The sequence below is a fragment of the Aotus nancymaae genome, unplaced genomic scaffold (assembly GCF_030222135.1).
Source record: "Aotus nancymaae isolate 86718 unplaced genomic scaffold, 86718_ANA_hifiasm-v0.15.2.pri h1tg000022l_1, whole genome shotgun sequence".
In the NCBI taxonomy this organism is placed as follows: Eukaryota; Metazoa; Chordata; class Mammalia; order Primates; family Aotidae; genus Aotus; species Aotus nancymaae.
Genome location: NW_026988435.1, coordinates 24534474 through 24553140, shown reverse-complemented (window position 1 = coordinate 24553140; position 18667 = coordinate 24534474). Strand labels below are relative to the sequence as shown.

The following is an 18667-nucleotide window of genomic DNA, read 5'->3' as shown; positions in this document are numbered from 1 at the left end:
ATTCCACTCTTTTGATCGTTATGGATCTGCACAGTGGTCCTTATCCTAGAAAATTAGTCATTGAATTAATTTGGGGCATCATGTGCCCTGAGCAATGTGTTTTCAGGCTTGTGTATATCAATAATTTTAAATAAAAGGGTGAGGACTATCAACAATTAAGCTCTTAAAACGTGCCTTTTAATTAGAAAAGGGTGTTAAAATAGGGCAACATTTTAAAGAAGTAAAATGATACCCATTTGTAACATATTGGCAATTAAACTTACTTCTTTTTTATTATTCCTTAGACACCCTGTGCTGTACTTATAAGGCAATTCTAATTCTTTAAAGCTAGTTTTGAATCACAGGCTTAAGCTGACAGTTACCAGGTTCTGTTTCTCATTCTGGGTCTCTAAGTTCCTACATGCTGCTTTTGAATACTGAACAGGCATTTCCTTCTTTAGATATTATGTTTCTTTAAACATCATTTTTTTTATTTATAACAATTCATTGTCTAGATTGTACCAAGTAAAAAATAGTAAGATGTTACCCAAACTTTATATTCAGAAGCCTGATGCTGTTGATAAGGTCTGAAGAGTTTTTGTTCTTTAATCTTACATTCAATTCACTTAAATGAATAATAAATTCTTCTTGATGCAGACAATGTAACCTAAACATTCTTGACAAAGTGATGAGTATGACCATTCCCTTGAGGTACGTTTGCATCTATTTAAGTACAATTTAGTAAGTGCCTACTCTTTGGCAAGGCATTGTGAATAGAGAAATGAACTAAGGACGTTTTGGTCACTGGAGGACTGCATGCATGATGGTGGTCCCATAAGTTCACAATACCATGTTTATACTGTGTTTTTCCTACATTTAACTAATCTTGTGCTCATTTTTGCCAGTTTTCAATAAGGTATTTTTCACAAAATGCATAGGCAATACAGTGAAATAAAATGTAGTGTTTTAAATAAATCTTTCAAAAACCCTTGAGCATCTATATACCAAAAAATAAAAATGAATTTACACTATATACAGTCTTGTGCGTTATGACCACATTTTGGTCAACAATGGACCACCTATAGGATGGTGATCTCATAAGACTGTAAAGGAGCAAAAACATTTTATAGCATGGTGACTCTGTAGCTACTGTAACATCACAGTGCAATGCATTATTCAGGTGTCTGTGTTGATGCTGGTGTAAATAAATCTGCACTACTAGTTGTATAAGACGCAATTATATACATGGCATAATACTAAATAATAAGCTGTATTACTGCTTTATGTGTTTGCTTTACTAGACATTGTATCTTTCTTTTAGAGTGTACTCTTCCTACTTATTAAAAAAAATAACTGTGAAATAGCCTCAGACAGGTACTTCATGGGGCATTTCAGAAGACATTGTTACAGATCAAGATGACAGCTGCGTTCCTATTATCATCCCTGAAGACTTTTAGTGAAACAAGATATGGAGGTAGAAGGCAGTGATATTGATGATTCTGACCTTGGGTAGTCCTAAGCTAATGTGTGTATGTGTGCTGTAATTTTGAACAAAATAACTTCAAAAAGTAACAATTTGTAAATTGGTTCAACCATCGTGGAAGACAGTGTGGCCATTCCTCAAGGATCTAGAACCAGAAATACCATTTGACCCAGCAATCCCATTACTGGGTATATACCCAAGGGATTATAAATCATTCTATTATAAAGACACATGCACATGTATGTTTATTGTAGCACTGTTTACAATAGCAAAGACTTAGAACCAAAGCAAATGCCCATCAATGACAGACTGGATAAAGAATATGTAGCATATATATACCATGGAATACTATTCAGCCATAAAAAAGGATGAGTTCGTGTCCTTTGCAGGGACATGGTTGAAGCTGGAAACCATCATTCTCAGCAAACTAACACAAGAACAGAAAACCAAACACCACATGTGTGTTTGGACACAAGGAGGACACAAGGAGGGGAATATCATACACTGGGGGCAGGGGGGCAGGGGACTAGGGGAGGGATAGCATTAGGAGAAATACCTAATGTAGATGACAAGGTGATGGATGCAGCAAACCACCATGGCACATGTATAACTATGTAACAAACATGCGCTTTCTGCACATGTACCCCAGAACTTAAAGCACATTTTAAAAAGTAAAAATTAAAAATAGAAAAAAGCTTATAAAAATATAAAGAAAGAACATTTTTTTCACCACTGTACAATATGTTTGTGTTGTAAGCTAAATGTTATTAAGTATTAAAAGTTTAAAAAATTAAATGTACATAAAGTAAAAAATGGTTATGGTAAGTTAAGATTAATTTATTATTGAAGAAATAAATTTTATAAAATAAATTCAGTGTAGCCCAAGTGTATAGTGTTTATAAAGTCTACAGTAGTGCACACTAATATTCTAGGCCTTTACATTCACTCAAACTCACTCATTGACTCACGCAGGACAACTCCTGCAATCTCCATTCTTGCAAGCTTCATTCATGGTAAGTGCCTTGAACAGGTACACAATTTTTCTTTTTTTACCATTTAGACTACATTTTTACTGTGTCATGTTTGTGTTTATATGTTTTTAGATATACAAATAGCATTACATTACATTAGCCTCTTGTATTCAGTACAGTAACATGCTGTACAGTTTGTAGCCTAGGAGCAACGGGCTATGTCATGTAGCCTAGGTGTGTTGTAGGCTATACCATCTAGGTTTGCAAAAGGATACTGTATGATATTTGCAAATTTACGAAATCACTTAATTATGCATTTCTCAGAATATACCCCCATTGTTAAGTGACATATGACTATACATTATTCTTAAGCGAAAAACATTTTCTGCATGGGAAAACCTTTTTATCTGCACTGCATTTATAATACACACACACACAGACACAAATTTTCCATTTCAAAAAAGTAGATGAAATTTTTAATTAAAAACACTTTACTACTAATAAATATATTATATTTTACCTATTCACAAATAAATGTGAGAATTTTGAAAAGAATGTCTTCTTTATGTATTTAGCAGAAGAATGATTGATCTCATTGCAGTATACAGCTCCAAAGAGTAGAAGGAGTAAATAGTTTGAAGGAAGCATAATAGTCTTTCTCTTTCTCATATTATATTCCTCCATGACTCTTATCTTTCTCTATATCCTGGTAGCTTTCATAATTTATTAGAGCCATTTTTGAGGCTATTCATATGAAGGGTTGATTACTATGGAATTCATAAATGTCAAAGGTTTATACTTCTATTATTTCTTTATTTGACTAATATTTAACGGGATCAACTATGCCCCTAGCATTTAGTTACCTTTGCATGCACCTTTGTCATGTGTTAGATTTACTTTCATACCTCTGGGCCTTCACACATGACATTCCTCTTGTCTGCAATGACCTTTTCTGTGTTCTTTACTCGAATTTTTAATTTGCCTTCAGGTCTTAAGAAAGGTTTGACCTCAAGGAAGCTTTCTCAAACTCTCTGGTACAGTATGATTAAAAGTGTTCCTCCTCAGAAGTCACAGAGGATTCTTTTTGCTATATCTATAAGTGTATTTATTTCTACATATTGTTATAATTATTAATGGTCTTATCTACCCTATGATCAGACTCTCTACGACAGTCAAGAGTTAAGGGTATCAAAGTTAGTTATTTCAATGAATTCATTCTATATTTCAGATAGTTCTTAGAAATGATCATAAATTTAGAATTTTCCATGTTTGCCATTTACATGTAGTTTCGAAGGATCACAATTATTAAAGTAGTTTCTACAATGTTTCATTAAACTAGTCTTAATTGAAGAATTATATGTGCCACATACTGCGATAGAAACTGAGTGGAGCATATAAGGTGAATATATAAATAGACTCTGACACACTTCTGGTTCTGAACTTGATGAGCAGGGGATACTACACTATTACACCAATCCTCTCACTGAGAAACATGATTGCAATGATAATTATATAATGTTTAGAAGATATGCATTTTAACTATAAGCATTCAGAGCATTCAAAGGATAATGAGGATAAAAAGATGTATCATGTTAGCACAAACTAAAACAATAATATAGCTAATGAATAAAACATAAAATAAAAGATTAGAAAAGATTTACTACCAGAGATAAAAACAATATTTTTTTAATGATAAGTGTTAACTTTCAAGAAGAAGAAATACTACATTTGTATATACTCCGTACATAAAAAGTGACAACTGTAATAGAAGTGACAAATCCATAATTATATTGCAGATTTTAAGAACCCCTCTCTTAGTAAATGATTAAAAAATTAAACTCAATCAGTAGAAGAATAAGACAGCTGAAAATACATTTGAAAAACCAAACCTTATCTTCATGTATAAAACATAAGAGCCACAGTGGGATATTTTAATTTCATGTGAAACATTCAACAAAATAGAAAATATCTGATCAACATTTAAAACCAATAGGCCACAAGTCAAATCTTAACAACATTTTCAATAATATTATTGCATGTGTGTTTTCTCTGCACAGTAGAATTACATTAGAAAGAAAAAATAAATAATAAAACTCTAACCACACATATTTAGACATTTAGGAATATACTTATATACAAATATTATAACCTATGAATTAAAGAACAAATCTAAATCTGAATTTATGTTGGCCAGAATTATAATGAATGTATGATAGAAACTTGTAGATGCAGCAACAGCAATTTTATAAAAATGCACTTATTAGAAACAGAGACTAACAATCAATACCTCAAGAAGTAAAACACCCCTCACTCCTACACACCCAAAAGTAGCAAAAAAGGAAATAGTAAAGGTGTGAGCCAAAAAACGATGAAACCAAACAGAACTAAAAGTTGTTTTTTAAAAGATTAATAAAAGTCATATCTCTAGGATGTTTGTTAAAATTTATAATAAAAGCTATGAGTTATACTTAGCAAAAATTTAAAAAAAAGAAATTCTTTTATCAGTTAGAAAATAAAATGGCTATCAGAAGAAAACAATTTTATGCCAATAATTTTTAAGTTGTATGAAACAGATGAATTTTTTGAAACACAGGATTTTCAAAATGAATTCAAAAAGATACAGCAATATAAATAGTCCTATATTCAGAAAATATATTGATTCAATACTTTATAATATTGTCTTAAAAAATTCACTTGTGAATTGCTATAATACCTTAAGGAAGAACTAATGTCAATTTTGTAGAAACTGTTTTAGAGAAAGGAGAAAAGGGAACATTTTCAAGAAATTGTATGAGGCTAGCATATCACTAATACTAAAACCTTACAAAGACAGTGGAAAGTAAACTTATATCTCTTTTGTGAATATAGTCTTCATGAATAGAAATGAATACAAATTCACTGTGTCATGAATATAAAATCAAATATGTTAAGCAAAATTAACAATTTGAATTCAGTCATATGCAAAAAGATAATATATAATGGAAAGGTTTGTTTTATGGCTAGGTTGAATTGGCAATTTTTAACAGAAGTACAATAAATATTAGCAATATAGAACACAAAATCATCTAATAATTTGTATTAGGTGTGAAATAACATTTAAAATTTGATAAAATTCACCATCTGTGTATGCCAATTCTCTTAGCACACCAAAAACATCATAATTCTTAAATCTGATGAAGAATTTCTACAAATGGTATATCACAAAACTTATATTGACTAGTGCTATATTAAAAGCTTGTTTTCTAAGATTGGACATGATAAACATATACTATATCACTTTTTAAAAAAATCTAACATAGTCCTATTAGTTCTAAAAATCAGGAAAGGAAATAATTTTTAAAAACAAATGAAAAAGTAAAACTTATGCACAGGTGTCATCATTGTTGTCTTTATCCAAGCAGGCTGCTATAACAAAATACATGAGACTGGGTATTTTGTCAACAACAGAAACTTATTGCTTACAGTTCTAGAGACTAGGAAGTCCCAGGTCAAAACACCAGCCAATTTGCTGACTGGTGAGGACTTGCTCTGTTCTTCCTTAATGGTAACTTGTAGCTGTGTCCTCAAGTGTCGGAATGATAATCAACTTTCCTTGGGCTCTTTTATAAGAACACTAATATTTTTTCATGAAGATGGAGCCTTCATGATCTGATTATCTCCCAAAAGCCTCACCTCTTAATACCATTGCACTGGAGATTAGATTTCAACATATGAATTTGGGAGTAAGGGGTAGAAACATTCTGACTATGGCAATTGTATATGAAGTTTAATTCAAAAGGTAAATTAACAGAATTAAGAAATGAATTTAGTAAGGGTACTAGGCAAAAGGCCAGATACAAAAGTCAAATTATTTTTATTATACTAATAGCAACTACTAGAAAATGTAATTATGTGTAGTTTAAAATACCATCAAAAATATCTCACATCAAATCAAAAACATTGAGAATAGCCAATGCTGTTAATGATGTGAATCAATAGGAAGACTCACTCATTGCTGCTGGGATTGAAAATGGTACAGCTACTTTGGAAGACAGGTTGGCAGTTTTCTAAAAAATGAAACACTCTTATGAAATGATCCAGCAATTACACTCTTTAATAGTCACTCTAATGAGTTAAAAAGACTAACCCAAATGCCCATCAGTGATAGACTTGTCAAGGAAAATGTGGCACATATACCCCATGGAATACTATGCAGCCATAAAAAATAATGAGTTCATGTCCTTTGTAGGGACACCAATGAATCTGGAAACCATCATTCTCAGCAAACTGACACAAGAAAATCAAACACTGCATGTTCTCACTCATAGGTGAGTGTTGAACAATGAAAACACATGGACACAGGGAGGGGAGCATCACACACTGGGGTCTGCTGGGGGAGCTAGGGGAGGTACATTGAGGAGTGGGGAGGTTGGGGAGGGATAACATGGGAAGAAATGCCAGATATAGGTGATGGGGGGATGGAGGCAGCAAATCATCTTGCCATGTATGGACCTATTCAACAATCCTGTATGATCTGCACATGTACCCCAGAACCTAAAGTAAAATAAAAAAAAAAGATTGCTAAAAAAAAGTTATGCCCCTAAAAACCCACACATAGAGTTTTGTCAACTCACTCCTGAAAGTGCTTTTTATTGTGATTTAATCCATTTATGAGGGTGGATCCCTCATGGCCTAATCACTTCTTAAATGTCCCACCTGCCTAATACTGTTACAAGGGCAGTTAAATGTCAACATGAGCTCTGGAGAAAACAAACATTCAAACTAGAGGGGTTACCATCTACTAAAATTGATCATGTTCTCATTTCATGACTTAACCATTTCACTCATAGGTATATTCTCAACAGAACTAAATAAATCTCTAGAATATGTATTAGAACGTTCACATATGATTTATTCAGAATGACATTAAAATATACTTCCACTTCACCAACTGAAAGTATTTATGTTTTCATAATATATGCTACATTAATACTTAGTAATTTTGAAAATTTTTAAAAAAATTACCAAGACTCCTTTCAGTCGAAATCAATTTCAGTCTTTATATTTAATTTACCAGCCATATTGGTTAGTGAATACTTAAATATAAATTACCCATGACTTTCATGTGGTTCTTTACATATATATATATTTTTGATAAAACAATACTAAAAGAATAAAAATAGAAGTTAAGTATGAGTCTCTCATAATTATTTGCAAAATATTTGATTAGACGTATGGTGATATGAATTCTTAAAAACAACTTTTCTTATGAATAGCCCTTAAGTATTTGAATAGGTCAAACAGATAATTAATTGATGGGCAGGAGAAATATTTGTCTTGAATCTCTAAAACAACAACTAAAAATGTGCTATCTTTCTCTTTTAGAAATGCCAGAAATTCTCCTCCTAAAGCCGACTTTATAAAGTTTTAATTCATATTTAAAACAATTTTTTAGAAAGTACAACACACCCTATTAATCTCAGACACTGTCTCTGTCTCTTTCTCCTTTGCACAAAGTAATAATGAAATGAGCTTATCCTAAGGTTACATTGTAAGACCTCTTTCATCCTAAACCCTGATTTCATGATATGTCTTAAATAATGTGTGAGGCATATTTAACAAAGGGATAGGGGAGCAGCAAGAAGTGATGGTGTTGTCTGTTTTTATTTACAGACTCCTATGAAAAGCAAGGCTATATGTGGCAGATTCTTTCATTTTTCAGCATCCCTTCTCTAAGCAAACCTGTTTTCAGCATAACAATTTGAATGTATGATGTCTGTTTTTCTGTTCTCTGCCACAGGTTCTTGGCAAACATACAGAGAAGTGCAGTTAGGAAGCAGAACTGAGTTCTTAGCTTACCTTTTTCCCCACAAGAACCAAAGGAGAACAGGAGCCCAGGGGCAAATGTCTCAGATCGTCTTCTGAGACGTTGATCACCACCTGCAGAGTTGTGTCCTGCAGACCCTGACGTTCATCCTCAGCGATGGATGAATGAATACACTCACACCCTGGAGTACGGGGATTAGAGTTGGCTAGGGATGGTCATCATCTGCTTTCAGAGGGCCATTGCAACTAACCAACCACCACTGGCTGCTCTCCTCAGATTTATTTAATACAGATTTAAAAACAGAGGTTCTAAGTCAACATGCTTGTGGATAATTAACATGGTTAAAAGAGTGGTTTTACGAAGGATAAAAAGTTTTGGTTCCAGGGCCCAAAGTAAACACCATTAATGGGTAATTCCCCTTTGACCTCCCCCTGAGAGGGATATTTACAAATTTACATGAGTGCAAAATTTACATGAGTAAACAAATTAGAGTAGGGGCAAAGGAATGTGGGGTAAACAGATTCAACTGGGGAAGCTTTTATTATCCGTGATCTACACCCTGTGACTTAATGTTGTAATGTATAGAACTAGCTGCCTTCAGCCCATTCCATAATTGAATAAAAACCTTTTGGCCTTCCAAAAAGTTTGAGACTATAATCTGATAACGTCCCTAATATTTCCCTTAATAGTCTGCCAGCCAGCCTGAGTGAATCCCAACAATCTTCCTTTAAGCAGACAATTCTGGGAGACCTCTGATTTTCAGATTTTCTGGATGAAGTGAGTCCTTAAAATTTGCTTGAGAAAATTCACCTCTTTTTCTACTCTCCTGTATCTGCTATGTCTTTCCCACACTCTAATTCACTGGAGTTCTGGTCTTCCCCCTCACTGTAACACACATACTATGTGTACCTTAGGCTTGTTTCATAATGTGATTTTTGTGGTAACATAAAATTTAAAAACTGCTTTGGAACAAAGCAAAAATAAGTGGCATTTGATTTGATACGTAAAAAGCAGAGGGAAGATGAAGTTACTGAGTGTTTTATATTTTAGAATAGCATAGAAATAATTATTACATTATATCTAGGAACAAAAGTGTATCTATCCTCTTTCCTTCAATACGTGAGTGAAAAAACAGCTTATATACCATTTGCAAATGGTGGATACTCAAATGCAAAGCTGGAGAGCATAATTCTCTTAGAGAGGAAGCTAGAACTCAGAAATCTTTAAACTTGTCTAGTCAGAGAGAAATACTTCTTTTATGGAACTACTTTGTTTAAATCTTTTATAAATGATGTCATTTAATTGGAAGACAAAACCATAATGTTACAACAGAATTCTTAATTTTTTAGTGCCATTTACAACAAATGTCACATCTGAAACTGATGATTTGTAAGCAGTTCTCCAGCTTTCTTTTTCTATGAGTTCCTTCTACTTATCTGTTCTTTTTCCCTATAATGTTGATGTGCCATGTATGTGCACCAACCAATGAGTTTAAAAATAAAATCTTTTTGGTGAAAAAATTCTCACAATATACTTTCCAATATATTATATTCACAAGTAGGTTGTTATATAATTCTTTTATTTTTTTTGTGTTGCATGACACAGAAAATATTGTTAAAAAACCAATGAAATATCATTTATGTTTTTCTCTAAATTACAGTATTTAGAGAGCCTTAGTAACTTTCATTGTACTTCTTAACTAATATGCTCATAGTAGTATTTTTATTATAATGTTGCTTAACCTACATGTTAATTTACATGTTAACAGGCATATTATTTAATCAATGACATCAAACTCTGGTATTGAGAGTATAATTGTACTTCTTCATAAACTGGTGAATTGCAGGGCTGCGTTAAGTAAAACAAATAAAAATTTATGCCGCTTGTTAGAACATATTCTACTGCTCATTTTCTTTCAAAGTCATTTATGTGGAATCAATGTCAGCAGAGTATTTTTTACTAATTTTTGTTTTTACTCTTTAAAGTATGTTAATGGCATCTTCTGGTTTCCCTATTGAGTTTCCTACAATAGAAATTTGACAGGTAAGTATAATACACAGTTCATTCAATTTGAAAATAAAGTGAATTTCTGCATATTTATAGTACAATAATGGATTCATTCTGATAATTGCTCAGGTGTTTTGAGCGAAAAGTATATAAAATATTCAGGAAGTTTGGAAATATACTGGCATAAATATTTGTTTTTGAGGATGTGTAATTCCAAAAGCAAAATGGATCTTGTATATGAATGCATGATGAATCTGTAGAGTAAAGGCTTTTGGAGATGAGCAATTTCCTTCTGCAAGGTAAATGCAAATGTTTCAAGAGAGAAGACTGTCATGTGGAAAGGCAGAAAAGATGATGAACTAAATTACCTGCTGTCCTGGAGAAATTAATTTGCTTCACCAGGAAAGCTATTCTCAGAATATTTTACTGACTCAGATTCATGATGGGGTTGAATGCATATCTTCCTGCTTAATGGTTAACACTGCATTAAAGTATTTATGAAGGATAAAAGTAAATTGATCACGTATTTCTCAAGTTCTTTTGAAGGTAGCAAGTAGATTAAACAGAGGATGTGGAAGAGTTTAGACTTCACATAATCCTGGCTTTCTTTTATAGTAAGTAATGTTACATGCTTGTTAATAATCTAAGTGTCTAATTTCAATCAAAACCTCTAGTTTAATAACATTTCCAATTTCTGGATATTTAATGGCTGACATTGAAAATAAGCATGTAATACCTGTATCTTCCTAACCATGTAGAATAAAGATTATAGTTGCTATTGTTATTTTTGTTATTTTTACATAATATATTGAGTTGTGTAGTGTGATATCTATTAATTGAAAGAAAACACAAGTAAGCACATTGCAGTAATAAACGTTAAGAAAGCTTAATTTTAACCAAAAACTTAGATGTCAATATAATGTTCTATGAATATAATTTTTGGTCAAAAAAGAAAAACATGGGCAAGTTATATTTTTTCCTCTATTCTTTACCATAGATTATAGTAACGTTTTATTAACTCACCACACAATAAATACAAAGAGAAAGGATAAAAGAGGAAGAAATGAATGCCTTCAACGACTCAGCGATTGAATACATTATCAACCCTCTCACCGTGCTTGCTCTTATTGGAAAGAAAAGATACTGTAAGACGTAAGATTAATTCAACTTTCTCTATAAATCAGACTCAGTTTACACACACACACACACACACACAATACACACATATCCCCTAAATTTTTCAGGATTTGTAACCACACTAGAGAGTCTAAGTGTAATTATTTTGTAGACTTATTATATTCATGATCATTTTTATTAGTATCTTAATTTTTAGCCATTCTATTAGTGATTATATAGTGCACATATATATATAAATGTATGCCTACTGACATAGTTCTACATGTGAATATATTTAAGTTATATCTACCATGCTTAATAGAAAAAGTATTTGAGTTAGTGAATTAATTATTTTTAATTTTGTCACAAAATTTCAAACACATCTATTTTTGCTTTTGGGGAGATAAATGTATTTTATTGTCTATCATGTTATACAAAAATATAGAAATAATAGATTTGGCCGGGCGCGGTTTCTCAAGCCTGTAATCCCAGCACTTTGGGAGGCCGAGGTGGGTGGATCACGAGGTCAAGAAATCGAGACCATCCTGGTCAACATGGTGAAACCCCGTCTCTACTAAAAATACAAAAATTAGCTGGGCATGGTGGCGCGTGCCTGTAATCCCAGCTACTCAGGAGGCTGAGGCAGGAGAATTGCCTGAACCCAGGAGGAGGAGGTTGCGGTGAGCCTAGATAGCGCCATTGCACTCCAGCCTGGGTAACAAGAGCGAAACTCCATCTGAAAAAAAAAAAAAAAAAAAAAAAAAAAGAAATAATAGATTTGTACAGAAAAACCAAATGACAATAAATGAGAGCACAAAATAAATAATTTAAATTTGCTATTTTTTCCCAGTGGTGTTAGGATGGTAATCATTTTAAAGCTCATGTGTCTGGTTTCAGGGTAGGATTGTCCACTGGCCAAGGCCTGCCATAAAACTTTGGCCTTCAGTGTCTGTCTTTTCTACTGGCTCTTGATAAAACTTCTGAAGTCTTCAAGGAAAGTAATGTACTCCTGGTGTTCCATGGCTGGGCTGAGCTCCACTAACTTATCCGCAAAACAGTTGGCCACCCCTCCATTCACAAGGAAATCCATTAGGTGGTCATATAAAGCAGAGTCCAGGGAATCTGTGAGTGTATAACTTGTGTTCTTTCATTCACAATCCCCTTTGGACTGAAAGAAATTTTCCTGATAGAGAAAATGTCACTCTCAACTTCTGCCTCTGGCCCAACCTCATTCTCTGGGTATGTGACAGTCCAGCACAAGGGCCTTCTTGCTATCATTCTTTATAACTTCCACTATGAAATTGGGAGTTGATGCCAATTCCTGCTACTGTTCTTCAACTTTCTGCTCTTTCGAGGGTTCCTCCTCACCTTCAAGTGTCGGTAGGATGCCTTTGTTAATGTTGAAAGTGACAGTGATCTTTTCCCGGCAAATTTTCGAACTAATTTAGCTTCTGTTCCATTCAATTCCAGCTCCGGTCCTCCAGACATCGTAGGGAGGGTTTTATGCTTCTGGATTTTCCTTTCCTCCTTAATTTAATTACTCAGGATATCAACAAAAGCTTTGCCTCCTTCGGTTGTGCCGCGCGCCGCAGCCACAACCACCCCCGAAGGCACAGGTGCAGGGCCTGCGAGGCCACAGGAGGCCGGGCCACCTCAGGGACCCCGTGCGCACGATAAGGAGCCCCAAGGGCTGGGTGCATAGCCGGGGGTACGACTGCAGGAGCTGCTGGAAATGCGAGGCGAAGGGTTATTTTCTATTGCATTTTGATTATGACTATAAAATACAAAATCGATGCATTTTATAAAAGTGCTATAAAGTAAAAATTGCAAATATGCAAAACAAAAAGAACGAGCATGTAGTTTGTATTAAGAATTGCTATGCAGTTAATATTAGCAGTGTTAATTAAGCATGAATTTAGTAGAAATGAGCATAATTCAGTTTATTGTGATATAAGCTCTTTAGTCGAATTATAATCTCCACATGTATAGATGAGCAATTTTTGAAACTTACTGTATAAGATAGCACAATGTGTGTGATAGCATAGGAGTAGATGTATATTGAATCTGCCATGCACACTTTTGCTGTCATGGAATTATTTATTCTACATTACATATGTGTAAAGTACCAGTGAATAAATTTGATCACGTTAATGTTAAACACAGAATTTTATGCAAGGAATGCCCTCCACCCATTAACTTCATGAGTTCTAAACTGTTGAGTATATAATCACTGTGAAAATAATATAATAGAAGACCTGCTAAGTACATCTCTCTAGAGTAGCATTTAAAACATGGCACTGCTGGGTCAGCTCATTATAACCAGAAATATCAAGACTAGGTTTGAGAGTTAAGATCCCTTAGAGCCAGGCATCCATTCTATAAGACAGGCAGAGATGCACTTCTTATCTCTTTTATTATAATAAAAGGTTTTTATATACTAGTATCTATGGTTCTAGCACCACAACCACTCACTAAGAAATTCTCTAGTGGTTCATATGGGATCCAAATGAATCAGTGGGGCAGTTTCTCCCTTCATGTTACCATTTGCACTAGTATCATTAAGGCCCCTACTCTCAGGGTGGCTTACAAGAATCCGGGACTGTTAATTTGGTAAGTTGTCTAGAGAATAGGACTTTTGGATCAATGGAGAATGTGATTCACACTTCCAAATTCCATCTCGGTCTCTCGTGATATGATTCTCCAGATAGGCCATCTCTTCTCTTCATGCAGTTGCTCTTCATTCCTCTTGCTTTCCTTCCCATACCCAGTCTTCTCTATTTTTGTCATATTAGAAACAGATTCTATGCACAAACACTATCTAGCAGTGATTCTTTTGAGCTGTGTGTGTGTATGTGTATATGCACATTCTTAAGTGTATATACATATATGTATCTTTGTGTGTGTGTGTGTGTGTGTGTGTGTGTGTGTGTGTATGGTATGTTTATATTCTATCAGAAAGACTTCCAAATACAAGGAGTGGGGGAGTAGAAAGCAACCAGACTAATACTTGAATGTGTAGCACACCCTAGAAGTTACCACATCAGTTACTAAAAATATAGTTAACTTCATTTTGCAACTATATAATAAGGTACAATAAAGTGCAAAATGACAGTATGGTTTCATAGTTCTTCATTATCAATCATCTCAGTCCCTATTCCTAACCAGATTCTTTTTGTATGAACCTTTTACTTTGCTTCATTATTTAATTTTGTCACTGTATTAGCCAGAGAACCAAAGAACCAATCGGGGTATGTGTGTGTGTGTGTGTGCATGCATGTGTATAGATACATTGCCGTAGCCGATTTGGGCTAAAATGTCATACACTAGTAGACTTATAAACAATAGAAATTTATTTTCTAGAGTTCTGGAGGCTGCAAGACTGACGTCAGGGTACCAGCATGCTTTAGTTCTGGTGAGAGCCGTCTTCCAGGTTGCAAACTGCTACCTTCTCATTATATCCTCACACAGTGGAAAAAAGCTTTCTGTGGTCTCTTTTATAAGGGTACTAAACTCGTTCGTAAGCGCTGTGCCCTCATGATCTAATCATATTACACATGCCATCACATTGGGGTTAGGATTTCAACATACAAGGTTTGGGTGAACACAAACATTCAGTACATTGCATAGAGATATGTAATTTGTCATTATATGTGTATGTGTTTGTGTATACACATATATACACAAACACATACACACACACAGCCATATATATGTGAGGAAGGAAGAGAGAGAAGCAGGAAGATTTTTGTTAATGTTTTGTTAACGTTTATTTTAAGTTCAGCGTTACATGTGCAGTTTCGTTATGTAGATAAATCAATGTCACGGGGGTTTGCTGTACAGATATTTTGCCAGCCAGGTATTACGCTTAGTACCCATTAGTTATTTTTCCTGCTCCTCTCTCCTCACACTCTCCACCTCCAGCAGGTATCAGTGTGTCTTGTTCCCCTCTACATGTCCATGTGTTCTCATTACTTATCTCCCACTTATAAGTGAGAGCATGTAAATTCTACCAGATGCACATCCAAATTCTACAAGATACTTCTTTTAAGAAAGTGGCTCACAGAACTGTGGAGAATGCTAAGTCCAAATTTGGCAGGACAGGCTAGTAGGTTGGAGATGCCAGGAAGAGTTAGTGTTGTAGCTCAAGTTGAAAGACAATCTAGAGACAAAGTTTCCTCTTCCTCTGGGGCTCTCAATCTGTTTTCTCTTGAGGTCTTCACATGAATGGTTGATGCCCACTCACATTATAGAAGGCAGCCTGCTTTATTAAAAGGCTACTGATGTAAATGTGGCCTCACCTAAACACTGCCTTTACAGAAATATTCACATTGCTTGAACAGATATTTGGGTACTGTTGCCCAGTCAAGTTGTCACCTAAAATTAACCATCATGTCACCTGCAATCTGATATAAAATTTGTGTCTACATATCACGATTTTCCATTTTGCTGTTTATATTCCCTATCAATTTAGTTTCTCTACCTCTAGCCATATTTGTTTCTATTTCCACAGATTTTAAGAAAATTGTCTTATCGGATGCAGCCTTGATATATTTCTGTTGTCTCTGCTAATTTTCATCAAAATTTGATTTATTTATTGTTACTTCTCTTTGACTTTCTAAACTTCACCTTTCTCTTCTGTGTGTGTGTGTGTATGTGTATAGTTTTATTCACTTGGTATTTTTATAGTTCACTTTGCTTTTGAATAAGGAAAGTCTGCCAATTGAGTGCTACTCAAGAGAAGTTTCCCTCATTTCACAGATTAAATTGTGTGTGAAGTATTATATATTCCCAAAACTCAACATTTCTGACTAGTTTTTAATAATCCTGTTTATAATTTTTTACATACATCAATAGCATCAATTTTAATTGATGACTGCTATAGACAAAATGTTTGTGTCCAACCCCCAAATCCATATGCTGAAATTCTAACCCTAAGAGGATGGATCTTAGGGCCTTTGTTAGGTGATTAGGTGGTGAGGATGAAGTCAGTCCGTTGATCTTGAACTTCCCAGCCTCCAGAACTGTGAGAAACAAATTTCTGCTATTTATAATCTGTTTTATAGCTTCCTGAACAGACTAGGAAAAAAAAAAACAGAATATAAATTAAAAATTAAAAATGCAATCCATATAGCATTCATTTTTTGTTAAGCATATACTTTATAATACATAAAACTTTTAAATATGCTCTTTCATATGCCACCACAGTAATCAATTGCTACTTGCTGCTAAGAGCCCTAATAGAGCTTCATAGCATGAGAGATAAATATACCTATCACCCAAATACAGTGTCTGACACAAAGTAGGTAGACAATCATTAATGGTTAAATAAATATCAATTGAATGGGATTGCTAGATTGATCAGAAAACATGATTAGCTTTATGAGAGGTACTTACAATGTGGTTCAAATGAAATATAAAGCATGGCTCATGCCCACAAGCAATTTTTAAATTGGTTTGGAGATTTCAATGTTAAATACATAAAAGACTAATAAGTGTCATGAATAACATACTTAAGAGATAATGTGTATACCTGCATTATACTATCCAAAATCAGATGATACAGGATAGTGTGGTTTTTGTATTTTTAAAAGGCATAGAGCATAGCTGATCAGAATTTCTTAAGGCTATGTGTAGAGTTATCTAAGAATTGAAATTTGGTATGTCACATTGGGCAAACCTCAGAGAAAATGTAAAGATAATCAGTTTGGAACTGGATATGAGTGGTCACTAAGGGAAATAAAGATAGAACAAAGGGAAATTGTAAAAAAATCACTGTGATTGCTTTACAAATTGATCAGGTATTACAGAAAACTCTAAAAAGCATTTGATTACCGCAGTATATTTATAATATATAAATATATTAAACTGTAAAACAAAGCAAAGTAAAACTAATGAGAGAGAGGAAGAAAAAGAGGGAGAGAAACAGAGAGAAGGCTTGAATACATTTTTGAGTAATGCACAAATTTGAATGCACTAAGTTGAACAAGACACCTATCACAAATTATCTTCTAAAATAATACACTCAAATAATCTACATATAAAGTTAATATTAAATGCCTATACTTGTTACAGAAATTTGCTGCCTTTGCACAGTATATTATTAAAGCTAATTTGCTTCTCTGGCTAACATCTATAACAAAATTTCACTGGTATAGTCATCAGTGACTTATTGGCAATATAAAATAATTGAAATTATCAACAGAAGAAATTAAAGGATGAAGGTTTAAATGATAGAATTGTAATACATGCCAGCAACTTCTCAAAGTGAATTATCCAAATATAATAGCATATCTCTGTTGTACTCTAAAGTTCAGCAGCCTAGAATGTTATTTAATTATACATGCATTAATAAGAAATTGCATCCCCAAAAGGGGAAATAGAGTGTACATAGTTAGTTAATCACCTTCATTGTTAAATTCAACAAAAACGCGGTATATATACTATTTTAAAATTTTATGGGAAACAAGTCTGATTTTTACAGGTATAATATATTTAATATTATCTAGCTATAATATAATGAATATAACTTTAAAAGAACTTAAAATATCTTACTAACAAAATGGCCAAAACTTTGTTAGATTATCTATGATAACATTTTTATAAATTATTCATTTTGTATAATTAGTTTTTATTTTATTTTATGTCATCAAAATTCAATTGATAATATCTTTTCTTACTCTTTGCTAAGGAAGTGATAAATGTTCTATTGAAAGATTCATTGAGGCTTGTATTCTTCATTTCTGAATTAATAAAAAGAATGAAAAATTTTTAGAACTGTGTACTTTTTTAAAGTAAAGTACAGATATAAATTTATTGAGTGCACACAAACTCTCAAGCATGTTACTATAACATCGTCCTGTATTAAATAACGCAATCCGGCCAGGTGCTTTGGCTCATGCCTATAATCCCAGCCCTTTGGGAGGCTGAGGTGAGAGGACCACCAGTGGTCAGCAGTTTGAGACCAGCTTGGCCAACATGGTAAAACCCTGTCTCTATTAGAAATACAAAAAAATTAGTTTAACCATTGTGGAAGACAGTGTGGCGATTCCTCAAGGATCTAGAAATAGAAATTCCATTTGACCCAGCAATCCCATTACTGGGTATATACCCAAAGAACTATAAATCATTGTATTATAAAGACACATCCACACACATGTTCATTATGACATTGTTTACAATAGCAACTACCTGGAACCAACCGAAATGCCCATCAATGATAGACTAGACAAAGAAAATGTGGCACATATACACCATGGAATACTACACAGCCATGAAAAACAATGAGTTCATGTCCTTTGTAGTGAC

General features: G+C 33.7%; 1 pseudogene; it reads right to left on the bottom strand.

Moving 5' to 3' along the window:
- Positions 1-12320: 12320 nt before the first annotated feature.
- Positions 12321-13106, bottom strand: LOC105732775 (complement component 1 Q subcomponent-binding protein, mitochondrial-like; annotated as a pseudogene).
- Between the last annotated feature and the right edge of the window lie 5561 nt (positions 13107-18667).